Below are 27714 nucleotides of genomic sequence, written 5' to 3'. Positions count from 1 at the left end.
TGACTCTGGGGGAGATGCTTAGTTCTGATTTGTCCTGGGGCTCCTGGGTGGAGACATGGGAGGGAGGGGAAAGCAAAGACAATGGATTTTAAGAAGCCTTGTTAGCAATGAGTCACTGCCCTATGCTACTACACCTTTGTCTGCAGAAGCCACGGAACTGGATGAAAGAGCACTTCTCCTTCCCCACCAGCCAGCCACCAATGGGACTGATGGAATCCAGAAACATCAGCAACAGCTAAGAATTCCCACAGCCCAGCGGATCGTCACTCAAGAGACAAGCCAGCTAGTGAAAGAAGCAGCAGAGTTGAAACCAACACCATTGATGGCAAATAACATTCAGAAACACTATAAGAGTCAAGAAGTTAGAAAGACCTTCTTGTGTATCAAACCTTTCTATCACTTAGTTCTTAATTCTCTGCCAGTGGGATTAAATATTGGAGTAATTTCCCATGGGGTGGGGTGGATTCTCTGACAATTTTTTTTAAATCAAGATCAGATGTTTTTCTAAAAGATGTGCTCTAGAAATTATTTTGGGGCAGTCATTTGACTTGTGTTCTACAGGAGATCAGGCTAGATAGTTACAGTGGTCCCTTCTGCCTTTGGAATCTGGAAATCTATTAAATTAAATAACCCTCTGCTGTAACAAAACCACCGAGATTCACAGATTTCAAGGCCAGAATGAACCATTTGATCTTCTAACCTGACCTCCTGTATAATGCCAGCCACAGAATTTCACCCTGTTAACCCTGGTCTGTGCCCAAAAACTTGTGTTTTATTAAAGCATTTTCAAAAAAGGCACTCTGTATTTAGACAGATGCCACCATTCCCCTTGGCACTTCGTCCCAATGGTTAAGCACTCTCACTGTCAAAAGTGTGTGACTCATTTTTAATTTGAATTTGTCTGGTTTCTCTTTGAGGCACTGGCTCTTGTTATGCTTTTCTCTGCAAAAATATAGATGCCTTTAATATCCAGAATATTCTCTCTGTGCTTATACTCTGTGATCAAGTCACCCCACCACACACACACAAACACACACCCACACACACAGACACACACAATATCTTCTTTTTGGTAAGATAACCAGATTGTGTTCTCTATGTCTGGTGTACACAGACATTTTTTCCAGCTCTGAAATGTTTTTTGTCATTCTTTTTTGCCATGTCTCCAACTTTTCAACATGAATTGAGCGAAACTGTGGGGTCATGAACTCTTAGTGTGATGTCACCAAAAAGGCTAACGACCTCTACTACCAGGGATTTACAGACATGATCAAATAAGCTCTTAACTTTTTCTCGAATAAGCTAAATACACTGGTCTCCCTTATTATTTCACAGTGAAACCTGAAATCAATCTTTTATCTCTGCTCTGCACCATTTTCATTTTTTAAAAAATATCCTTTTTGAAGTATGCACCAGATACAGATATTAGAGGTCTTTCCAGTGCCATATACAGAGGTAATTAACTTCCCTATTCAGAGCTAGTCATTGAATACAACCTCCTATTTACTGTGTTCACAATAGCAAATTTATTAATAGCTCTGAGGTCTTTGAGGAGAGACGTTGGACTGGGGAGCTTGGAGCTCATATGGAGGAAAGACAGAATTCAAGGATAAAATCGAAAGATTTTGCCTCTCATAAGACCCTCCAGAACTTGGCAGAGTCTGAGAATTGCTTGCTCAGTCGTTTCAATGGGATTTGGCTACCAGTGGAAGTCACAGCTTCAATAATGTAGTCTGATGCAGAATTAACTCTTAAGCGGAACCAGAGAACTGCAGTAATTTCTTCATCACAGATTTACCCGAATATCATTAGGTGTTGTCCGGGATTCCAGTGACCAAACCCAGCTACCTTTCATATGATGGAACAGATTCTTATCTGTGGTAACAATCTGTAAATGCCCTTACAATTTTAAGCATAATACAGTTGAAAAGAAAAAATCCACTGTTATCAGTAGGACTGGGAATAAGGTGTTCCATGATGTGAGTAAGGGTGGCAGAATCCAGTACTAAATGTGTATATGTAACTACTGTCAAAATAGCTTTTAGCTTAAAGAAAATACCTAATCTGAAATTTCTTACTAAGACTTTACTCCATTCTTATTCAGGCAAAAGTCCCTTTAATTTGATCTAGATTAAGACAGACAATATTCTATCTAAAGGTAAAAGCTCTCAAATGGAACCCCTGCAATCTTCCAGGAAAAGAAATTATGAAGAAATAATTCATAAATATTCATCCATAGATTGATATAATTCATATTTAAGGCACCAATTCTTCCACTCTTTTTATAAATCAGTGGGATTACTCATGAAAGGAGAGATTCTATCATTCATGCCTTGTATTACAACCATACAGAAAAGTTGGTTAAAAATTGGGTACAATCTAAAAAAAATTCACCTCCCAAAATAAATACATAAATAAACTCTAATTTTATTATGAATGGGTTGAACCTGGATTACTAGGACTTGATTTTCTAACAGTGAAGCCAAAGGCTGTTTTGCCATCAAGTTCATCTCTCAAGGCTGGGATTGCCACAGAACTGCAGTGAATTAAGGAGTCAGCTGACTAATTCTGAAAATCACTCCAAAGATACTTTTCTATCCCTCCCCATGGGATTTGAGCACTTACAAAACATTCATGAATGTATCTTCTCAACGTCCTCTGAGATAGGGGATTTCAAGTGATGGAGACAGCGAGAGAGGACAACTGCACAGCATTGACAGAATTCATCCTGCTAGGGTTTGGAAGTAGTCCAGCACCTCACGTAGTCCCCTTTTTTGGTGTTTCTGGTGATTTACATTACCATTGTGCTTGGGAATGCCGGCATGATCCTCCTTATTAGAGTCAACTCTCGCGTGCACACGCCCATGTACTTCTTCCTCATGAACCTGTCAGTCTTAGACTTCTGCTTCATCTCCACCATCGCCCCCAAAGCCATGGCGAGCTTCTTAGCAGGGAGAAAAGCCATCTCCTACAATTGATGTGCCATCCAATTCTTCTTCTTTTCTGTCTTCCTCACCGCTGAAGGGTTCCTGCTGGCAGCCATGGCATATGATCGGTACATTGACATCTGCAACCCGCTCTAGTACACCGTAACCATGTCCAAGTGGGTTTGTGTTCAGCTGGTGGTGGGGTCATATTTTGGTGGCTGTGTGAACTCCAAGGTGCAGACTGGCTTCACCTTTATACTGCATTATTGTGGATTGAATGAGATCAATCATTTCTTCTGTGACGGCCCTCCCCTGATTAGTCTTGCCACCAGTGATACATACATAAATAACCCAGTGATGTTTAGCTTATGTGGCCTTATCATAGGGAGAACCTCTCTGTTTGTGCTCATCTCCTATGCTTATATCATCTCCGCCATCCTCAGGATTCGCTCTGCTGAGGGCAGACACAAAGCTTTCTCCACCTGCACCTCCCATATAATAGCGGTGAGTTTATTTTATGGCTCCACAGCTTTCATGTATGCACAGCCCACCTGGTTAACTTCTCTGTACCCAAGGAAAGCAGTGTCTGTGTTTTACACCTTTGTCATCGCCATGATGAATCCCTTCATCTACAGTCTAAGGAACAAAGAAGTGAAAGAAGCTTGGAGCAGAACTATGGGGAAAAAATCTTTGAAAAGTTGAACCTTGCTTATGAACATAGAGACCAAATCTGCCTGTGCAGGTCTTTTGTGAACTTCTGAAATGTGAACAAAAAAACAACAAGAAGAAATACAAATTTCTGACAAACTATTTAATTGTTTTTCTTTGTCATTTTTCTCCAGCTATAAACTAATGAATATTTGGGATCAGTGTATGAATGGTGGGGGGGAGCGACACGGGAGAGTAGGGGACTAGCTCAAAATATCTATCTAGCCATCTAAGCTGTGGAACTCATTACCACTGGATATTATGTAATCAAATAAATTTGCAGAATTTTAAAATGGCTTCATTGTTTATAGGGACCTCCTGCTTTGGGGTATGAACCAATTGTTACTTTCTCATTTAGGAAGAATTTTTCTCTATGATTCAGATTATAATACTGTTGTCTTTGAAACAGCTGACACTGGGAACTACTGAAGATAGGATGATGATGCATGGCAATTATTCTGCTCCTATAACATTCCAGAGCATTGACTATACAAAATATTTGTGACAATAAAGTATTTCCATATTTATTTGTATATTTCCGTATATTGATAATAGGAATTACCTCAGTCCAAATCATTGGATAATATAAATTTGGTTTAGCCAATCTGACTTCAGTGGAGCTACATGGATTTAAGCCTGCTCAGAATCTAGCCCTTGAAGTATCTCTGATGACATGGTGAGGTACCTATTGGAAAATGGTAAAAAATGTGACATCTGTATCAGGTAATGGAAACAGATAGAGTCTATGTTAGACTGGTTCATCTATGTGCAATACTCCTGTGTTGTGTCTGTAACACACCTCAATAAAGTCAGTGGTTTTGATTCAAATCTCATTCCTATTGATGTAAATCAGGAGTATTCACTCATCCTGGTATAGATCACTAGTAGATGCGTTTATACCAGTGGGCTTGGTTCCACTATCACACACCCTGATGTAAATCATTAGTAACTCCGTTGCAGCTAGTGGTGCTCATTCTCTTCTCACTCACCCAAGTTTAGGTCTAGAGAAAAACTGCTGGTGCCAAGGGGATGGATTTTCCCTTCATCTGCTCATTGTAAAACCGGAGTAACTCCACTGATATCAATGTAGTTGCACTGTTGTAAAACTTGCATAAATGAAGGAAAGGTCAAGACCATTCTCTCCACATTTAAAGTTTCATTAACTTAGTAAAAGAATCATATCAAACCTCATTTCCTGTTTCTTTTGGAGGTGAAATGGACACAACAATGGCCCAATTCTGCAGGCTTTTTAGAGGATAAAATCTCCTTGATCTCAGATGAGATTTAAGTGGACTATAGGTCGCTGTGTCAGACTCACTCTGATCATTTACCATGGAAATCCCAGGATCTTAATAACTGAATATCAGTCGCCTGTAAATATGGTGAATGAGTCTCAGAATGTACCAATTTTAAAACATAAAAATAAAATTATAAAGGGACATACATTCTGTCTGTTTTCAGTGTGTAAATGACAGCCTCTCTACATTGCTGTGTGGAAATGCTGAAACTTTCTTTCTTTCTTTCTTTCTTTCTTTCTTTCTTTCTTTCTTTCTTTCTTTCTTTCTTTCTTTCTTTCTTTCTTTCTTTCTTTCTTTCACCACTCATACAAAATATTTCAAGCCCTAAAGTGGAACTCCTACTCTTATACAGAAACACACGGATAGATTTTAAAGTTATTTTAAATTCCAGTGGGAGTTAGGCACTTGAATATATTGAAAATCTGGCCCTTACTCATTTGAGTAGTCTTCTTGAGCCAGATTTATTCTGACACCTAGTGTGATTCTCAACAGTATCTTGAAACCTAACACCCATTGCAATCATTCAGTGTTAGGTGCCTATGGAATAGATGCACAAAGGGACTTTGGCATCCAACTGCCAATTTAGGGGCCTAAATCCCACCCGCTGGGATTCACAAAATCCGTACTCAGCTGCTACCAAACCCAGCAGGGCCAGATGAACCTTTTGTGGGCCCAGTGCCAAACTTTTTTGTGGTTCCCCATGGGAGCAATGGAGCATGGCCTGGGGAGGTCAGTCCCCAGAGTGAGGGGCCAGCCAAGGGCAAATGGGTCATGGCATGGCAAGGGCAGCCCAGCTCTGCCCAGCCCAGGGCAAGGGCACTATTTACAAACCAGCAGTTGCCAAACACACAGTGGCCCACCTGGCCCAGTGCTGCCAGCATGCCCCTTCCCCTCGGGGGGTGGGCCCATGCCACGCCACAAAGCCCCCCACCCAACATCCTCCTGACTCTCTATGTCCAGAGCCCCCCTATGTCCAGATCCACTGTGCTCAGCACCCACCCCACACCTCTCCACAAATGCACAGCGCCCTGCACAACACCATCCCTGCCCAGCGCCCCCCTGCCCACAACCTCACCACAACTGCCCAGCACCCCACACAGAACCCCTAGTTCCCAGCGCCCCAACATACACATCTTCCCTGCCCCCTCACAGCCCAGCACTGCCCCTGCAAGAAACCCACTCCCCCACGCCCTGCCTCCTGGCCGCACACACTGGCCCTGCTGGGAGGCAACTGTGTCTGCCAGGCTGAGCCGGCAGTGCAGCCAGGGCTGATCCCGGGGCGGGGGATCGCTCCAGTCCCTTGGGAGTGGTGTGATGAGCCAGGCCAGGGCCTGCCCCGGCTGGGCTCCCTCAAGACGCATTCCTCTGGAGGGGCCAAGCCAAGCTCCCTGCACTGTCCCCTTCCTGCACCCCTGGACTGATACAGGCCAGGCTGCACCAGTCCCAGGCGGTTCAGCTCTGGGGAGATGGGTGGGGCCCCACAGGTGGTGGGAAGCAGAGACTGCCCAGAGCCGGAGGTGTCCTGGGGTCCGGCCAGGGGGCAGAGAGGAGCAGGGGGAAGGGCTGAGGAGGCAGCAGAGGGGCACCTAACTTTTGGCAGTAAAAGCTCCCTGGGCACCTATGTTTCTGCTTTTAGGCATGACACAGGCACTGGCCTTTTCTTTCCCCCAGCGGGTGCTCCACCACTGCTCTGCCCTGCTCCACCTGTTGCCCCCAAGGCCCTGCCTTCACTCTGACTCTTCCTGCCCCCACCCTGCCTCTCCCTCGAGACTCCCCACTCGCGCCCCGTGAGCCCGCAGCTCATGACTCTCTGCCTCCCCCGAGCGCCTCCCGCCAACCACTCATTGCTCCTCTGGCCATCCCAGGGCCTGCTGAACAGCTGATCGGAGGCCAGCCCTGGGACCCGGAAGCACTGTGGCTGGTGGGTGCTGAGCACTCCCTATTTTTTTCCATGGGTGCTTGAGCCCTGGCGCACCCATGTGGCAAATGCACTACTGCTTCCCTCTAGATGTCTGGACATTTAAGCCTCAGAGTGATGCACAGACCAAGGGAATTCGGGCCTAACTCGCCTGAAGGTCCCCACGTGGTAAATGTGCTCAGAAGGGGAGAAGTGATTTGAACAGGGATCTGCCACCTCACAGGTGAGTGCCCTTGCCCCTGGGTTATGGGATACTCAGATATGGGGCTCCCTCAATCCCGGATTTAGGCAGCAAACTCCCTGAGCATCATTGGCTGGTTTAGCAGGGACCCACCTAGCATGCTGACTTTTGTCAGTCCCATTCTAAGGCACCTAGTTTTCCCTGTTCACTGCACAGGGAGCCTGGGCACCTAACTCAGGCTTTGTGAATCCCAGTGATTTTCTAGGCTCCTAAACTGAGCTGTGATGACACTGAGCTGTGCAAAGCCTAAATTCCTTTGTGAATGTGGCCCATGGTGCCATTGAAAATCCCTCCACATGCTGTATACCCATTTTCTTCAGCATAGTTGTGAAAGTCAGTAACTGCTAAACAATGACACTAAGATATTGTTCAGGGGTATGATGTTAAGGGGTTAACAATTGGTCTTTTACTTTATGGAGGGGGATTACAAGCATGTGACTTTGCATTTGCTAATCAGTTTGCTGGGCACATTCATGGTGCCACTGAAATCAATGGGAGTTCTACCGCTGATTCCAATGGGAGAAGAAGAGAACGTATTGCTGATCAAATGTTGACACTGGCTATTGTCCTCACATGTGCCAACTCCATGCTCTACTCTCTGAGCCAAGAGATAGTGGGACAGATTCTGATCTCATGGCCTGATCCAAAGGCCATTGAAATCAATGGGAGTCCTTCCATTGACTTCAAAGGACATGGGATCAGGCCCTCACTCTCACACAAGGGGCCCAGCTGGTGGAAACCAGCAGAGGTCCACTGAAGTCAGTGACTCAGTGGAGGTGTGATGATCTACACTAGCTTCATATCTGGCCCACTGATGGCAAAGGGGCTGATTTACAACAACTAGGTATCTGGCTCCATTGACTGCAGTGGAGCTACGACTGCTTCACACCAACTGGGGTTTCAGTGAGTTGAGCTCAATGGATCTTTTCCAACTGACACCAGCTGGGGTATCTGGGGTTTTGACTGAAGTCAATGGAATGACTATCAGCTTCATGTGGAGCTGAACTGGGCCTTTTAATGAGAGACATTTTGTGTATCTTTTCGCTTAAGCATCATAATCTATTCTGTCCCATTTGATTTGATACAATTCTGTTTAGGTGCTTACCAAAGTCCCTCCAGATGCCTATCTGCCTCTTTAGGTGCCAAAATACCTTTGAAAATATGTCCCTAAGTGACTTGGGAGCCTAAGTCCCATAGTTTATTTCTCTGAGACTTTTACGTTAGCATCCACTGAAAGGGGTACATACAGTTTGACAATGTTCAGAGAAAAGGGTAAGCAACCATGCAAAGTAGAATCAAGAGGCTGGGTGGCCACATAGGGGTGGCTGTCAGCTGTCCCTGCCAATGCATCTCCAGGGTTCAAAGTTATCATATTAGCAATGACTATAGATTCCACTTACATTCAGGGTCCCATTTTACCAGATGCTGCACACTACATTGTCAGAAAAAGTCTGTGCTCCCAAAAAAGTCAACATGTAAACAGATGGAGCCAGAGAAAGGAAGTATCAATATCCACATTTCACAGATGAGGACCTGAGAAACAGTGGGATTAAGGTTGAGATTTTCAAAGCTGCCTAAGCACTTTGGACACTAAAATCCTTTTAAAGTTAATGAGAGTTGGATGCTCAAATCTATTAACATCTCAACGTAAACAGCCTGCCCAAGTTCACATGGGGAGCTAGAAATAGATCCCAGATTTCCCAAGTCACAGTCCTACATCTTTACCACAAAACCATCCACCCCCATGTTAGAGAGAGTTCCCCTTCCAAGGGATATAGACTTAGCCTCTGATTCATCACCCTTACATTTTGCCTGGGATTTTCAAAGGAGCCAAAGGGAGTTAGATGTTCAATGGGGTGCCTAATTTCCTTAGGCAATTGAAAGTCCCTGCCTTTCCCCATAATATTCACCAGCTGAGACCATTGTTCCATGGAAGAGCCTTGTTGGAATTCCGCTGTCTTTGGCACCCATTGTCATCCATCTCAAATATCTATCCACTCTTCAATAGCCTTGATACTTCAGGGAACTCAGTGGAAAAAGCCTTTCTTTTTTAGTTGTCTTCTCAGGGCCTCTTTCATCTCCTTGTTCCTCAGGCTGTAGATCAAAGGGTTCAGCATGGGGATGACAGTGGTGTAGAACACAGAGACCACTTTACTTTGACCTGAGGAAGTTATGGCCCCAGGCTGGGCATACATAAAGAAGACTGTCCCAAAGAACAAGCCCACAGCAACCAGGTGGGAAGTGCAGGTGGAGAAGGCTCTGCATCTTCCCTCGGCGGAGGGTATCCGCATGACAGTAGTAATGATGTAGCCATAGGAGATAAGGACAACCATAAGCAAACATCAACATGTATAGTTTATCATGTTGGAAATAGACTGGTCCTGAAAGTTGAAAGAAGGTTGAGAATGAATGAAAGAACTTTAACAAGCCAGGAAAATTGTAATAAAAATGTAGACCTTATAACGATGCTGGTTCTGGCGGGACCAAACTGAGAGTGCCAATTCAGGACCAGCTGAATTTAAGCAGGGCAGTTACAGCCCAAGGCTGGGGTTTTTCCACCTCTAAAGCAAACCAAAACAGCCAAACAGAGCAGACTTTGGTCTCATCCCACTTGCTAACCACAAGTCATACAAGCAATTCCCATAGATACTCCAGTTTCCCCATATCTCCACCAGTGCCACTCATTATGGGGATGAATGATTATGAAAACCAATACCCCAGTAAAAGAAAAAAGATTATTTCGATCCCAAAGGACCAAGCCCCAGACCCAGGTCAATATACAAAGCAGATCTTACCCACAAATCACTCTGTTGCCAATCCTTTAGAATCTAAAATCTAAAGGTTTATTCATAAAAGGAAAAGATATAGACGAGAGCAAGAATTGGTTAAATGGAATCAGTCAGGAATCAGTAATAGCAAAGTTCTTGGTTCAGGCTTGCAGCAGTGATAGAATAAACTACAGGTTCAAATCAAGTCTCTGGAGTACATCCACAGCTGGGATGGGTCTTTCCATCCTTGGTTCAAAGCTTCAGTGTGGCAAAGTTTCTCCAGAGGTATGAAGCAGGATTGAAAATCAGATGGAGGAGCTGCAGCAGCTTTTTATAAAAAGAGACTAACAAATTTATTGGAGCATAAGCTTTTGTTGGCTACAGCTTACTTCATCGGATGCATAGAATGGAACTTACATTAAGAAGATGTATATATACATACAGATAAATTGGAAGTTACCATACAAACTGTGAGAGGCTAATTAGTTAAGATGAGCTATTATCAGCAGGAGAAAAAAAAACTTTTGTAGGGATAATCAAGATGGCCTATTTAGACAGTTGACAAGAAGGTGTGAGGATATTTAACTTAAGGAAATAGATTCAATATGTGTAATGACCCAGCCACTCCCAGTCTCTTTCAAACCCAAGTTAATGGTATCTAGTTTCCATATAAATTCAAGCTCAGCAGTTTCTCCTTGGAGTCTGTTGTTTACGCTTTTCTGTTGCAAAATTGTCACCCTTAAATCTTTTACTGAGTGGCCAGAGAGGTTGAAGTGTTATAGATTCATAGATACTAAGGTCAGAAGGGATCATGCTGATCATCTAGTCCGACCTCCTGCACAACGCAGGCCACAGAATCTCACCCACCCACTCCTACAAAAAACCTCACCTATGTCTGAGCTATTGAAGTCCTCAAATCGTGCTTTAAAGAATTAAAGGAGCAAAGAATCCTCCCTCAAGTGACCCATGCCCCATGCTACAGAGGAAGGCGAAAAATCTCCAGAGCCTCTTCCAATCTGCCCTGGAGGAAAATTCCTTCCCGACCCCAAATATGGCGATCAGCTAAACCCTGTGCATATGGGCAAGATTCACCAGCCAGATACTACAGGCTGTGTTCTCCTATCGGTTTTCGAATTTTATGATTCTTGAGGTCAGATTTGTGTCTATTTGTTCTTGTGCGTAGAGACTGTCCGGTTTGGCCAATGTACATGGCAGAGAGGCATTGCGGGCACATGATGGCATATATCACATTGATAGATGTGTAGGTGAATGAGCCCCTGATGGCATGTCTAATGTGATTAGTTCCTATGATGGTGTCACTTGAATAACTATGTGGACAGAGTTGGCATCGGGCTTTGTTGAAAGGATAGGTTCCTGGGTTAGTGTTTTTGTTGTCTTTCTTTCTTTGTTCCAAAGTCAAGCTGTCCATCACATGGCATGGAAAAACCTCGGAGTTCTGTCCATAGGCACATTTCCGCATACCTTGCTGAGTCACAAGACGTGTCTGCCTTTTCTCAATGGGTCAATTGTATAGCTGATGGTCCTTAATGGGTCATCAAGCAGGCTAGGCAGAGCTGACACCAACTTGTCTGGGGTGTCACCCAGAAGCAGAGCACAAGTTTGAACTACAGACAGTATAGAGCCAATACTTATAACTTCAAAGACAAAAATGATAAATGCATATAGATAGCATAATCATAACCAGCAAACCATAACCTTGTCTTAGACACCTTATTTGATCCCCTCTATACAAGATTTGGTGCCACTACAGGATCTTGATTGCAACAATGTTCTATATGGTCCCAGTTCAAGTCAATAGCATCACACCCCCAATGCAAAATTGATGGAGGAAGGGATGACACAAACATCACTGACAGAATCCCAAGAGCTTCCCTCCTTGATTCTGTCTGTCTACAGCAAGTATTGGATTATAACAGAAATGGTTTATCAAAGTCATGTTCAATAACATGATTGAATCTCTTAACAAACTCAAGGGAAAACCTGGCTAGAACAAAAAGGGATTGGATCTGCTCTTGCAGCATGGTTCCTGTATGTCTCATGTGATCTTGCCAAGAGCTAAAGCTAAAGCTACTTTATCTATACAAGCTCTGGCAAATGTTTGGAACCCAGTTAACATCAAATCAATGTAGCTATTAATGTTGTCCAAAATATAGGAATCTTGGTCTTTAACCATGAAAGCAATATGGTAGTGTGCCTCAGTTTCCCTTTTCATACAGCACATCAGGTTTGGAATGTCTTTTCTCCTGTGAAAAGTTTCAATACTGTTGTCATAAATATAAAGGGAAGGGTAACCACCTTTCTGTATACAGTGCTATAAAATCCCTCCTGGCCAGATGCAAAACCCTTTTACCTGTAAAGTGTTAAGAAGCTATAGTAACCTCACTGGCACCTGACCCAAAATGACCAATGAGGGGACAAGATACTTTCAAATCTGGAGGAAGGGGGAACAAAGGGTTCTGTCTGTCTGTCTGATGCTTTTGCAGGGAACAGATCAGGAATACAAGCCTTACCACTCTTGTAAAGTTAGTAAGTAATCTAGCTAAAAAATGCGTTAGATTTTCTTTTGTTTAATGGCTTGTAAAATTCGCTGTGCTGGAGGGAATGTATATTCCTATTGTGTGTCTTTTTGTAATTTAAGGTTTTGCCTAGAGGGATTCTCTATGTTTTGAATCTGATTACCCTGTAAAGTATTTACCATCCTGATTTTACAGAGGTGACTCTTTTACCTTTTCTTTAATTAAAATTATTCTTTTAAGAACCTGATTGCTTTTTCCTTGTTCTTAAGATCCAAGGGTTTGGGTCTGTGTTCATGTGTACCAATTGGTGAGTATCTTATTATCAAGCCTTCCCCAGAAAAGGGGGTGTAGGGCTTGGGGGTATATTTTGGGGGAAGACCAAGTGGGCTCTTTCCCTGTTCTTTGTTTAAAACGCTTGGTGGTGGCAGCATACTGTTCAAGGACAAGGCAAAGTTTGTACATTGGGGAAGTTTTTAACCTAAGCTGGTAAGAATAAGCTTTGGGGGGTGTCTTTCATTCAGGTCCCCACATCTGTACCCTAGAGTTCAGAGTGGGGAAGGAACCTTGACATGGTGGCAGAGGGGATCATTTTGAACTAGAAGCACAGTAGGATTTTTCTGTAGGCTGAGAACAGGAGGCAGCAAACAGAGCTGTAAACAGGGGAGTTTCAGTGGGAGTTTGAAAGGAGAGTTTGTATTATGGTGCTTTTTGGGGGGTTGTTTTTGCTGTGGGTGGAGGGTTTTGGTGTCATTTGTGTTTCCCAGATTAACAGGATTTAGGTGGGAAGGCTGTGACAGATACAGAGGCAGCAGTGGGAGTGACCCATGCAGTGGAAGACACAATGAAGATGACTGGATGTGGAAGCTGCAGGATCCTGGAGCGGGGACCTGGTAAGAATTTTGTCTGCATGAAATGCCTTTGGTAGATCTGATGGAGGAAATGATCCGAGGATTGGAGATGCAGGTGGAAAGTCTGGTTGAGTTTAGAAGGGGCTTTGAACGGATTATGGAGCAAAGACATGAGGCAGCTGAAGGGAAAAGCTCAGACTTACAGATGGAAGCAGGACTGAAGAATTCTGAGGGGAGACTGCTGGGTGAGGAAAGTGGACAGTGGAAGCATGTGACTAAGAAAATCAGGCAGAGGAAAAGACTGGCTAGTGAAGGAGAAATAGAGCTCAAGAATAGGTTTGCAGAGTTGGAAAATAAAGAAGGGTCTCAGCAAGTGGTCACTGAAGGTGGAAGGGCAAGGAAGGAGAGGAAAGCAGCTAGTCCTATAGGAAAAGGGGAAGAGTCAATGGAGACTACACCAAATAGGAGCCACAGGAGGCTACAGGATGGGTTGAAGAGTATTACAAGGGAGAATAGGAATGGAAAGAACTTGCAGCCAGAGGGAGCAGGGGATAGACCGGAGAATTGCACGGTCACCAGGAAAAGGCAGGTCTACGTGATCGGGGACTCCTTATTGAGAAGAATAGACAGGCCTGTAACCAGAGCTGATCCAGAGAATAGAAGGGTGTGCTGTCTTCCAGGTGCTAAGATACGGGATGTGGACCTGAGGTTGAAAAGGATCCTAAAGGGAGCACGAAATAATCCACTGATTGTCCTTCATGTGGGAACAAATGATACCGGTAGATTCTCACTGGAACATATCAAGGGAGACTATGCCAGGCTGGGGAAGACGCTTAAGGAAATCAAGGCTCAGGTGATCTTCAGTGGGATTTTGCCTTTTCCTAGAGAAGGGAAACAAAGGTGTGACAAGATTAGGGCTATCAACAGATGGCTCAGGGAGTGGTGCTATAAGGAGGGCTTTGGGATGCATGGCCACTGGGAAGCATTCATGAACATAGGACAGTTCTCTTGGGATGGACTTCATCTGAGTAGGGAAGGAAATAGACTTCTAGGATGGAGGCTTGCACAACTTATCAAGAGAGCTTTAAACTAGAAATTTGGGGGAGATGGTTAGGAGATGTCCAGGTAATCTCGACGCCGGATTTTAGCATTGAGAGGGAAGAAAACAAAGTAAGAAAGGATACAGCTGTGGGGTAGGAGAATGGACATAAGGAGGAAGGGCAGTGTGGATACCAGTCTAATAGGTCATACTGGCTGTAGAATATCCGTGCCTAATTAGGTAAAGAATGTGAGTGAGGCCAAACAGCAAAAAATCAGATGTTTGTACACCAATGTGAGGAGCCTAGGTAACAAAATGGAGGAACTAGAGCTACTGGTGCAGAAAGTGAAACCAGATATTATAGGGATAACAGAAACATGGTGGAATAGTAGTCAAGACTGGACTACAGCTATTGAAGGGTATGTGCTGTTTAGGAAAGACAGAAATAAAGGTAAAGGTGGTGGAGTAGCATTGTATATCAATGATGAGGTAGAATGTAAAGAAATAAGAAGCGATGCAATGGATAAGACAGAGTCCGTCTGGGCAAAAATCACATTGGGGAAGAAAACTACTAGAGCCTCCCCTGTGATAGTACTTGGGGTGTGCTATAGACTGCCTGGATCTAATTTGGATATGGATACAGCCCTCCTTAATGTTTTTAATGAAGTAAATACAAATGGAAACTGGATCCTGGGAGACTTTAACTTCACAGATATAGACTGGAGGACAAGTGCTAGTAATAATAATAGGGCTCAGATTTTCCTAGATGCGATAGCTGATGGATTTCTTCATCAAGTAGTTGCTGAACCGACTAGAGGGGATGCAATTTTAGATTTGGTTTTGGTGAGTAGTGAGGACCTCATAGAAGAAATGGTTGTAGGGGACAACCTTGGTTCAAATGATCATGAGCTAACTGAATTCAAACTGAACGGAAGGATAAACAAAAATAAATCTGTGACTAGGGTTTTTGATTTCAAAAGGGCTGACTTTCAAAAATTAAGGAAATTAGTTAAGGAAGTGGATTTGACTGAAGAACTTAAGGATCTAAAGGTGGAGGAGGCCTGGAATTACTTCAAGTCAAAGCTGCAGAAGCTATCGGAAGTCTGCATCCCAAGAAAGGGGAAAAAATTAATAGGCAGGAGTTGTAGACCAAGCTGGATGAGCAAGCATCTTAGAGAGGTGATTAAGAAAAAGCAGAAAGCATACAGGGAGTAGAAGATGGGAGGGATCAGCAAGGAAAGCTACCTTATTGAGGTCAGAACATGTAGGGATAAAGTGAGAAAGGCTAAAAGTCAAGAGTTGGACCTTGCAAAGGGAATTAAAACCAATAGTAAAAGGTTCTATAGCCATATAAATAAGAAGAAAACAAAGAAAGAAGTGGGACCACTAAACACTGAGGATGGAGTGGAGGTTAAGGATCATCTAAGCATGGCCCAATATCTAAACAAATACTTTGCCTCAGTCTTTAATAAAACTAATGAGGATCTTAGGGATAATGGTAGTATGAGAAATAGGAATGAGGATTGTTAAGAAAAAGTTAGCATATGTAACTCCGTTTTGGTTTGGGGCCCACCATTGTCTAAAAGCAAGCATATCATGCACCAGGAGGAGTGTTCCTTAGATACTGCATTCCTGTGAAAACTCTTCCACTTGTTTCCAGCCTGTCTGTTTTTTGTCTGTTCCTAACTCCCTGCCTCCTGGCCTTTTGATGTGGGCCTCCCATCCTGATAAGAAAAGTTACTGGTGCATTGCTTCAGGTCCATGGTGTGTAGTTAAAGTAATAGTTTAGCACGGGGAATGTACCTAGCAGGGATAGGTGGAAGATAAGAAAGGGGTTTGTCTATTGGCTAAGGTTTCTGATGCACGAGGGCAACATGCTTTGCTAAAAGGTATATAATCTTTGTATAACCTGCCATTCGGGGTCCCCTCCTGACTAGTGGGGGGCACCCATGCTTGAGTGTAATAAATTTTATATCTTTGGGAACTCTGCAGTTGTGGACTTGGTTTGTGTGCCTCGGCCTAGACTCGAACTGCGAGTGACCTATAAGGTATAATTCGTAGCAATTTTTGTGCGTGACCTATCAGGTATAATTCACAACAGTTCTTGGTGACTCCACCGGGACTCTAGAGCGAGACCATAATCCTCCTCTCGGACAGCTCCAGCCGGCACAGGGTGAGTTCACCTTTGAGAACTCCGAGGAGCAGGAGTGTGGGCCATCACTTAGGCGATAAGGTGGCATATTTGGTGTCCTTTTGGTAGCCCATTATGGGTTCTGGGCAGAGTGTAAGTAGGGGGACCCCTTTGGCTGAAATTCTCGAGAATTGGAGAAATATTTCTGGTACCCATGGGTTAGGTAAAAGGAAAGCTGTAATTTTGTGCAAGGTTGAGTGGCTAGCACTAACAACTCAAACACCTCTCGAATGGCCACCGGATGTGTCCTTTGCTGGGGACAAATTAATAGCACTTAGGAAAAGGCTGGAGGACAAAGCTTTAGCCCAGATGGATTATTGATATGTATGGGACAACTGGGCTGATGCGCGTGCAAAAGGACATCCTCTTTCCTCCTCCTTTTCTTATTTATCTCAAGGGTCTCCAGCCCCGCTCTGTGCTATGCCTGCTTCTGCCCCTCCTCTGGCTTACCCTCGGCTTTCTGACCTACGCCCAGGACCAGTTGCAAGCCTTAAGACAGGACTTCCAGGCAGAAAAGGAAGCACTGGCTAAGCAAGTACCAGTCCTTCAGAGACTTGTCAAAATGTAATCATTTGTGCTCAGCATACGCCGTAACAGCAGTGTGTCTGCCATAAGAGGAAATTAAATAGTTAAACCGCCAATTGGCCATGCATTCTGTCCGGGTGACAAGCCTCATGGGGGAGGACTCGGGTAGCCCTTGTGAGTGAGAATATTTAAAAGAAGAGACCAGAAGGGCTGGGGGCTAGTTAAGAAGCCCACCCTCCTTGTTAAATGGGTAGTGGGACAAAGCTGGTGCTCATGGAAGGGACAGTTCAGAGAGAAAAACAGGATCAGGCCCAAGTGGGCAGGCAACAGATAGAGAGATTGGAAAACAGGTTGGAACCTTGGAGGGCACAGTGAAAGGAAAGGAATAAATAATTACAGGAATTGGAAACTTAAATCCCAGAATAATACTTGGCATGTTAAATCTGAGTTGATTGGTTGTCCTTTTGGGAGATAAGCAAGTGATTTAAGAAAGGAAAGTGAGAAGTTAACTCTGTAGTTGCTGGAGGGAATTAAGCAGTTGAACTTTGTGAAATACTAGAAAGAAAAAGAATTCTTGGTTCCTTTGCAGCCATTTTGAGAAAAATGGGCCCTTTTCCAAAGGAATGCCAATTATATAGTGCTACTTAATTAATATCTTATTAGGTTCCAAGGGGCTACAATAGGTGGTATCTTCCTTTCAGGTCGCTGTGTGTTTGACAGCCGGCGTTAAAAGTAAAAGGCAATCAAAAGTCTGGTAAAGTTTACTGTGCCCTTTTTAAAGTAAGAATCTTTAAGCTGAGGATCCAAAAGCAAGCCAGAAAGCATTTGTTTTAATGTAAATTACCTAACTGATAAGGTAGAAGCCACTGAAACCTGGGCTGCCTATAAAACAAATACAAGAAAATATGGGTAATTCCTCTGTTTTGCCTGCAGTTAGCAAGGGTATTTGTATAAAAAGGAAATATTTTAAGCAATGACTGACTGCCCAGAGGGGTAGATCTATGTTCTTTTTGACTTTCAGAAAATCAGAGAAAACTGATGCCAGCTGAAAAGCAATTCAACATATCATGAATTTACTGGCACAATAGGAATTATATTCTGTGTTCTGTCTTGTGTTTGTCTTGTGGCCAGAATTGCTGTGTCTAATTTTTCATAGGACAGTTTAGTTTAAAACTAAATAGAAGGGATAAATCAAAATGCAGATACATGTTTTATTCAACTTGGAATACAAAGTGTTTGGATAATATCAGGAAAATGTGATATACTAAAGTTTAATAGGTTTCATAGTAGCAGCTGTGTTAGTCTGTATTCGCAAAAAGAAAAGGAGTACTTGTGGCACCTTAGAGACTAACAAATTTATTAGAGCATGAGCTTTCGTGAGCTACAGCTCACTTCATTGGATGCATTTTAATACATTTTCTTAAATAAGAAAAAGAAATTTCATGGCCAGATCTTTTAATTGAAAAAATTGTTGTTAAAATTCACACACCAACAGTCTTTGGAAGCAAGGACATGAAAGGTTAACCCACTCCCCATATTATATATGGGATCCTTCTGGTTACCTCAAATTTCTAGCCAGATGGCTGGGTAGGGAGGAAAGCTATTGGACACCAGAGGTTGTACCAAGTGGACTCCTCAAAAGTGTGTGTGCTTGTCCTGGCTTGTTGCTCCAAAGCTCCATAATAAAGTCATTTTACAAGAAGGGTGTATGTGGCATACATTGAACAATATGACTAAAGTGCTGTATAATGGGCGATGTATATGTGTTCATTTTTGAACAAAGGTGTGTGAGTGGAAAGTGAAAGTTTCCTTTGCAAGTTAATAGAAGCCAAGAAGGGGAGAAGAAAAAGAACGGAGGACGAGCTAATTCAACGCTGTAGCTGGCAGGCTCGGTCCAAAGATAAGACGCTGGCCTGCCGAAGGACACTACTCACAGCTAGGATTTGGCTGACATCCAAGAAAGAGGTGGGCTTGAATGTGCCCAAGCAGCTGTGAGATCTGCAAAACACTGCCAGACATTAATGAAATGTGTTAGGTCTCTGTATATACAGGTAAAAGAAGTCCTGCTCCAAGGATCCTGAGCAAGCCTGCCATTTGTTAAAACCAGGTGACTGGGTCTACATAAAGGTCCATCAACGAAAGACTACTCTGGCCCCATGCTGGAAAGGCCCTTATTAAGTCCTGCTAACTACCAACACCGCTGTGAAGTGCCAAGGACTGACTGCCTGGACCCATGCTTCTTATTGTTAAAAGACCCCTCCACCTCAAGATGACTTCACTTCGACTACTGCTCAGCCTGTCCCTCCTTCTGGGTTTTTTCTTTCCTCCTTTTGGACAGCAGGGGAAAGGACAAGGTGAAGTGCTAGTAACTCTCCCTTGTCCACTGACAGAGCTAACCTGCATTCAGTATTTGCTAAAGAAACCAAAGCACTACAGGGTGACGTGCTCTCCCCTGTATAATGCAAAACTACGACTGTTCCAAAAGAAAAGAAGGAACGCCCGCTCTGCTGAAACTACCACGATCCAAGGGTTCCTGACTACAAAAACCATCGAGAATTGGCCTTGATGGCAAAGACAGAGCATTGTACATTGGCAGGGAGAGAGTTGCAGGATGTATTCTTGGGAATGTGGAGTGAAGTGGTGGGGTGGGTTTATTCCAGGGGCTGGAATCTGTGCTTGTGGGCAAGTACCATCAGAATGCACTGTCCTCTCTAATTGTCTTCCGGATGATGAATACCAAAAACGCCTTACAGCCACGAATATTACTCCCACCATCTGCCACCACTCCTTTGCAGGTAAAGGTTCCTGGATCTATCATAGTTATGTTAAGTTGGCACTGGGACCCCCATCTGACCCTGACAAGCCATCGGATAAGCCACTTCATGAATGAATGCCACTACCAACCCATGAACTGAGCTTTCCAGCTATTGGGACCTTTACAGCCCACTAGGACTTACATTGGTGGTGGTGTTTTTTTTGTATGATATAGAAGAGGATGCCGACATTGGTATGGTTTGCCTGGGGGTTCCTCTCCCTATTCCCAAGTCCAGTACAAGGATGGGAGGGCAATAGCTTTTTGAATTTAACCCGTGCCATAAAACAGGGTGTAAATCAAACGCAGTGTTGGATTTGTATTCATACCCCCATATATTTGGGTCAGGGAGTCCCATTGGTAGAGGTACCTATCCCTCTTAATCGAACACTCCAAGCTAAGCTATGGGCAAACACTACATTTAACTGGAATGTTACGATCCAAAGATGGTCTATTGATATGGTGGCCCAGGGTAATTATGCTTTATGTGTGTCATGATGTAAGGGCATGGAAAATACAGTTTTTGTGGGGAATTTTGTGGGGTGCAAGGACACCACTCAGCTCAGCTCTGGTACAGTAGGCCCCTCCTCCTACTCCGGGGCCCCATGGCCAGTCCCTGAGGGGTCTGGCTGGTATTGGTTATGCAATCACACAGCCTATAAGATTCTCCCGGCAGGATGCTATGGTACATGTACCTTAAGGGCTATAGTACCCGCCGTGACAGTACACCAGACCCTGACCCAGGGAGAGATCCGCAATCTAGTATGGAGAAACCGACAAAGTATTCCTTTAAACCCTCTTTCTCAATGGCCCACAGGCTTTCACTCCTTTGGGCATTAGTTTCTGCCATGGTTAGGAGTAAGCGAGTTTAAAAAAGCTATCATTAACATTTTAGCTGCTTTGGAATTAATGGCAAATGCTACTGCAGGCGCCTTATCTGCCCTTCAAATTGAAGTAATTCAGCTATCCCAAATTACATTGCAAAACCGCCTAGCCTTGGATTATCTCCTTGCAAACCAGGGCGGGGTTTGTGCTCTGGTTAACTCAAGCTGTTGTGTATTTGTAAATCAGCATCACAGGATGGAAACTGACATCCACATCCTCATGCGGCAGGCAGCCCTATTCCACTACGTCAGCCTCGACAAGGAGGTCTGGAACTGGCTCACCTCATGGCTACCGGATGTGGGTGTTTGGGGATGGCATATTTTGTATTTAATTCTTTTGGCTGTTATTGCTTTTGTGTAATTTTTTGTATGCCTACAATGTTGTAGTATGTGCTGTCAGCAACTGCTAACCCTGCATCGCGGTTACTCAGCCCCAATATAGCTTACTGACATACAAAAGAAAAGGGGAGACTGTTAAGGAAAAGTTAGCATATGTGACTCCATTTTGGTTTGGGGCCCACCATTGTCTAAAAGCAAGCATATCATGCACCAGGAGGAGTGTTCCTTAGATACTGCATTCCTGTGAAAACTCTTCCACTTGTTTCCAGCCTGTCTGTTTTTCACCTGTTCCTAACTCCCTGCCTCCTGCTCTTTTGATGTGGGCCTCCCATCTTGATAAGAAAAGTTACTGGTGTATTGCATCAGGGCTATGGTGTATAGTTAAAGTAATAGTTTAGCACGGGGAATGTACCTAGCAGGGATAGGTGGAAGATAAGAAAGGGGTTTGTCTATTGGCTAAGGTTTCCGATGCACGAGGGCAACATGCTTTACTAAAAGGTATATAATCTCTGTATAAACTGCATTCAGGGTCCCCTCCTGACTAGCAGAGGGGCACCATGCTCAAGCGTAATAAATTTTATATCTTTGGGAACTCTGCAGTTGTGGACTTGGTTTGTGTGCCTCAGCCTAGACTTGTACCTTCAGTGTCCCTTGAGAACTGGTCTGAAAATTACACCTGCATCCCAATGTAAGCAATCACCCAAAGAACAAACACATTTTTTTCATGGGTTTTCTCAGTGAGCTGAAGAATAGGGAGCACTGAAGGAAAGGGAAGAAAAATAAAAGAAAAAAATAGCAAACAAACAAAATAAAACCTAAAAATGGATTTAGTAGTTAAAAAAGAAAAAAAGGTAGGTGTGAAAAATCCAAAATGTACAAAAGTGAAATAAAATGAAAATGTTCAGTTCATAATGAAATTGAACAAATATTGTTTCATGTAGGAATATCCTGTATAAAAACTTTTAAAAAATATTCAGAAATTACATTTTCATTTGAAAAAGTTTATTTTTGATGAAACCCCATTTCTTGGTGGAAAAAAATATGAAGAATGTTCAGTCAGCTCTAACTCCACTACAGATTACCCCTGATTTACACAGAGAGAGGAAAAGCACCCCCAGTTATTTCAAAGAGTTTACTCCAGCTTTACTCTGAGGTGAACAAGAGAAATTTCAGACTCATTGACTCATATAGAGTTATTCCTAATTTATACCAAGGTAAGTGAGAAGGGAATCAGTGCCTAGAAAACAGTGTGACTGGACACATTACAAATACATACCTTGACCAATATACCGATGCTAGCTGGAGATTATTAGAAAAGTTAGTGGACAGACAGAGAGGCAGAAAAATGAATGACGTGGTTAGACAGATGAATAATAGCTGATAGAATCATAGAATATTAGGGTTGGAAGAGACCTCAGGAGGTCAACTAGTCCAACCCCCTGCTCAAAGCATAGATTTTATAGACACATTAAGGAGAAGATTTCCAATCCACCATGGTCATTTAGACACCCAGTTCTTATTTAAATTACTGAGAATAGGCCAATCTAATACCTTCAGTAGCATTAAAATCTCAGCCTACATGGATAGACAGAGGGGTATATATGACAACAGACAGCCAGACAGAGAGACAGAGTCCTGCAACTCTACATTTCCCTTTGCACTACTGGTTATGTCCTGCCCTGGTGAGTAAATTTGACTGTGTATCATTGAGTTGCTCTGTTCCCATAACTGCCATGGTGCTGCAGTGCATGACTCACTCACATCACAGCCCACAAGGGGCATTGACATTCCATGCCTAAAGATGGCATTTCAAATGTGCCCAACTCGGCTCCCATCAAGACCAGTGAAGGCTTTACCATTGAAACAGTGTTAGGCCACGACTGAACACCTTCATAAATCCCCTCCTGATGTGGTCCAGGGAGGAAAACCTGAGGCCGGATGATCTCCATCATTCCCTCAGGTTGCATAGATGAAATATTGTTTCCTATCTGGTCCCAACTGAAATAGCCTGGTTCTGAAATCCACCTGCCTCTGCTTAAAGGTCCAGCCAAAATATTCCGCTTAATACAGTGACTGAAATTTTCTAAAAAGAGCCCAAGAGAAATAAGGTGGGGGAGGTAATATATTTTATTTGACCAACTTCTGTTGGTGATAGAGACAAGGAGTTGGTTCATTAAAAGCTATTACCTCACACACCTTTTCTTTCTAATATCCTGGGACTGACATGGCTATAGCTACTTTGCATCCCCAAGAGTAATAGGATCTCAATTCTCATTAACTTTCCTACTCTTAGTCCAGTGCCTTATCCTGAAAACCAAAATACCTCCATGAAACCTCACGTCTAGACTGATTATAAAGTCTCTCAGGTGTCCAGATGGTACTTTTAAATAAACAGAAAAATAAGTCCTAATATTAATTAGAGATTGTGATGAAGTGGGGGGGTCTTAATGATTTGTATGAATATTGTGTGTATGCCTCGTGCATGTGTTGCACGATTAACCAGGTGGTGGGATAACAGTGTTTGATCTTTGCAGAGACCTCTCGAGGATTGGGTCTGAGTGTGGTCTAGCTGCCAGGACCCCAGACAATGGCTGCATATTCTGTAACTTAGCAACTGATGGCCGCAGAGGGAGGGGTAACCTCTACAAGAAGCCAGCCAAGTACAATGAGTTGGAGAACAAAGAGAGAGAAAGAGAGGTGGAGGCCAGGTGACAAGTTTTGCCTGGGAACAAAGGACAGAGGTACAACTGGACATGACTGAGGGTGGGCTGTTGGAAGTGGATCCATCTCCTGGTTTTGGGAGCTCTAGGGGGGAGCCAGAGGGTACTGGGTCTACCCAAGATGGGCTTTACTGTAATTTTCTGGCTTTTGTGCTAACAAAGAACTTCCCTACACTGTTTTTCAGACAACTGATAAACCTTCTGTTTTACAGTACTGGCTGGGGTTCATTGTTGACTGTAAAAGTTGGGGGTGCATGGCCCTTTTGGGAATGTGTAAGGCTTCCCCAGGTGTCTTATATAGGTGGACTGACTGGTGGGAGCCCATGGCAAGAAACAGGGGTGCTGAACACTCCAAGGTCTGTCCCAGGAGGCATTGAAGCCAAGGAGGCTTACCCTAGTGAAAGTGCACCCTGTGGGTCGTCACACTGAAAAGGGTCCTGACTGAGACTGACTGGCAGCTGTTCCAGAGGACCAAACCTGTGCACTCATGACAAAGATTAACAATATTTTCAAAGAATTATTTACATAATACATCTATATATGATTTCAGCTTGCCATTTGCTTGTATGTATTCACGTTTCACAAAATAATTCCCATGGGTAATTTGTGGTCGGCAGACAATGTGAAAATTTTATATTGAAGCACGAGACATCTTTGGTAGCTCTGATTGATGATACAGGCCAATGATGTTGCTTGCTATAGCTGGTTGAGAAATGCCAGTTATTTTTCACTGGACATTTTTTTAAATACTTTCCTGTGAAATTTTGGGGACTTTGCTCAAGAAAAAAGAACCAAAAACTGGAAAATGTTTAGTTTCCTAAAATTATTTGCAGTAAAATCACTTATTTGTTAAAATTTTCATTTGTTTTTGGAAAAACCTTATTTTTAACTGAAAAACTAGGTTTTTTATATTAAAAAACAAAACACATTTTCCAGTTTGAGTTTTTTATTGAAAAACTGGAAAATTTAGACAAAAATAAAAGAGCTTTGTTTTGTTACTTATCATTAATCGTGTTTATTATGGTAGCGTCCAGGGATCAGCCAAGATCAAGGCCCCATTGTGCTCAGCTCTGCACAAACACAGAATAGCAGACTGTCCCTTGCAATCTGAAGAACACACAAGCAAAAAAATCAATGGGATGGTGGCAAACGCTATGTGAGTGCCACCATGTCTTTCTCCATTGGGTGGGTTTAATTAGGAAGGTATTAGTGAAATGGAAAGACAAGGGAAGGGAGAAGGAAGAGGTGGATGGAGCAGAGAAAATGTCTGGAAGGAAAATATGAGGAGCAGGTGCAGAATGAAGCTGAGGTTAAGAGACTGTGAGATGGTGGGAAGGGGAAAGGGTGTTGGAACAATCTATATCAGAATTGTAGGCTAGCGACACGGGAATAACACATGGGTTCTGGGTTGTTTTGTCCCAAGAGAGCACAAAGACTTGATGGTGTCACTCCATGCTCAAGTTGAAGTTCTGCTCATATGGATAGGCTTTAATAAAATCTGAGATTTTAAGGCCAGAAGGGACCATCATGATCATCTAGTTTGACCTGTGGCATAACACTGGCCAGAGATTTTCACTCAGTGATCCCTGTGTCGAGTTCAATTTTGGTTTTTCCATTTTCTTCCTTTTCCACGCCCTCCATTTCTAACTAAGTGTGCTGATGTTTCTGCGGAGGAACTCCTTTGCTGATCAAAGTCTTCTTCAGGACCTCTTTGACCTCCTTGTTCCTCAGACAGTAGATGATGGGATTGAAGAGTGGGACAACAATGGCACAGAGAGCAGAAACAATGTTGTTGGTGTTGTAGGACGGAAGGGCCTGGGACTGGACATAGATGAAAATGCTGGCAGCATAGAAGATAACGACCACAATGAGGTGCAATGCACAAGTGGAGAATGCTTTCTGGCAGCCCCGTGTGGAGGGGATGCAGAGAATAGTGGAGATGATACAAGCATAGGAAAGGATTATTACAGAGAGGAGAATCAGCAGGATAAACAGGGCAGCGACAAAATCTGCCAGTGCTGCCCAGGTCATGTCTGTGCAGGCTAAGTTCAAGAGATAGGACATGTCACAGAAGAAATGGTTGATGACAGTGAGACCACAGTATGTCAGCTGAGATATAAGAAACACCTACCATGCAGAGATGAAGAAGCCACACAGCCAGGACCCAGCTCCCATGTGGATACATAGAGCCTGGCTCACAATGGCCAGATAACGAAGTGGGTTGCAGATGGCAACATATCAGTCATAGGCCATGACGGCCAGGAGGATTCACTAAGTGTTCCCCAAGCAAAGGAAGAAATAGAGCTGCATCATACAGCCTATGAAGGAAATGTATTTGCTCCCCCACATGAAGCTGACCGTAGTTTTGGGCATGGTGACTATGATGTACCAGACTTCCAGGAAGGACAGGTTACTCAAAATAAGTACATAGGGCAGTGAAGTTGACAGTTCAACCAGATCGTGACAATAATGATGCCATTTTCCAGCACTACTAAGGTGTAGGCAATGAGAAAGCTCATGAAGAAGAGGAGCTGCAGATGAGGAGGGTTTGATTTCTCATCTCCATGTCTGACAGCCAGCTCTGTAATAAATAAATGTATAATCAGAACAACAACATATCTACTACTAGTGATTATCGGTATGTTATCTTTTGATGGATCAATCTATCCCCTTACACACATACATCTATCAACCGATCAATCTATCTGCCGATCTAATTCCGTACTTATCTCTCTCTCTCACTGTCTTTTTTCATTTTATTGGCAATCCTTTTCACACTACAGATAATGCTAATACTAATCAGTGAGATTTTCAAAAGTGGTTCAGTGACTTACTATTTAAAATTTCATTGACATTCAATAGCATTTGCGTTCCTAAATTACCGAAGTGAGTTTGGCACCTTACCTGCTTAGAGAAAAGGAGTACTTGTGGCACCTTAGAGACTAACACATTTATTTGAGCATAAGCTTTCGTGAGCTACAGCTCACTTTATCGGATGCATTCAGTGGAAAAAAGTGAAATGCATCTGATGACGTGAGCTGTAGGTCACGAAAGCTTATGCTCAAATAAATTTGTTAGTCTCTAAGGTGCCACAAGTCCTCCTTTTCTTTTTGCGAATACACACTAACACGGCTGCTACTCTGAAACCTGCTTAGATGGTTTTTAAAACCCCACTTGGTGCCTACCTGCATCTTTAGGTCCCTAAATACCTTTGAGAATCTGGCCCTTATTCATATTTGAAAAGCAACACTACTAATAATACTGGGTGTCATCTGTGCTTATGTTGACACTGGTGAAGAATACATGACTTCAGTATGTAATAATGATGAAATCAGTACACAGGTCATTACTTAAATATTTGAATCGAAAAAAGGGATAGTCTCTAGAAACTATTGTAGCATAAATGTTTGATTAAAAACAACAATGATAATTGTCTATGTGTTTGTACAGAGCCTACTACAATGGAGACCAGAACAACTTGTATTCTAGGAGTTACTAAAATTAATATACAAGACAGATTTGCATCCAGGGAATGAGGGAGTAAAGGAATGCAAGGAGCCAAAATATTACCTTGCACTGGATACCTGTACCAACCTTCTACTCAGTCATTACTCAGTCAATCAAGTTGCTAGTTGGATTCAATAAGTATGTTTACATGGCAAAAAAAAAAAGAAAGAAAGAAAAAAAACCCAAACCTGCAGCAGCGAGTTTCAGAGTTTGGATCTGCAGACAATGGATCATGCTACGATGCTAAAAATAGCTGTGTAGATGTTTGGGCTTGGGCTGGACTTCCGTTATGTGACATGTACTAAAGAGAGTAGATTGTCTTGCTGTGATCTGTATGACACTTCTCAAATAAATTATCAAAATTCATTTGATTTCATTTGAAGAATCTGAGCTAACTGTATTTTAATTGATCTTTTAATTGCATCTCTTAACTAATTTATACAAAATAAAAA

General features: G+C 43.1%; 1 long non-coding RNA gene and 2 pseudogenes across 3 annotated transcripts; 2 read left to right on the top strand and 1 right to left on the bottom strand.

The window, feature by feature from the left end:
- The first annotated feature begins 2680 nt into the window (after nucleotides 1-2680).
- LOC119842030 lies at nucleotides 2681-3629 on the top strand (annotated as a pseudogene).
- Nucleotides 3630-16373: 12744 nt separating this feature from the next.
- LOC122456435 lies at nucleotides 16374-19342 on the top strand. 3 transcript variants are annotated; one of them, XR_006275360.1, is made up of 2 exons: nucleotides 16374-16457; nucleotides 19052-19342. It is a non-coding gene; the product is annotated as an uncharacterized LOC122456435 (long non-coding RNA). The 3 variants fall into 3 exon arrangements; XR_006275362.1 differs by lacking the exon at nucleotides 16374-16457 and adding an exon at nucleotides 16759-17174; XR_006275361.1 differs by lacking the exon at nucleotides 16374-16457 and adding an exon at nucleotides 17184-17350.
- Nucleotides 19343-25402: 6060 nt separating this feature from the next.
- Nucleotides 25403-27496, bottom strand: LOC119842191 (annotated as a pseudogene).
- Nucleotides 27497-27714: the final 218 nt, after the last annotated feature.

This window comes from Dermochelys coriacea, chromosome 13, assembly GCF_009764565.3.
Source record: "Dermochelys coriacea isolate rDerCor1 chromosome 13, rDerCor1.pri.v4, whole genome shotgun sequence".
Classification (NCBI taxonomy): Eukaryota; Metazoa; Chordata; order Testudines; family Dermochelyidae; genus Dermochelys; species Dermochelys coriacea.
Note: the sequence above shows the minus strand (reverse complement) of the source record. Positions and strands in the feature narration are given on the sequence as shown.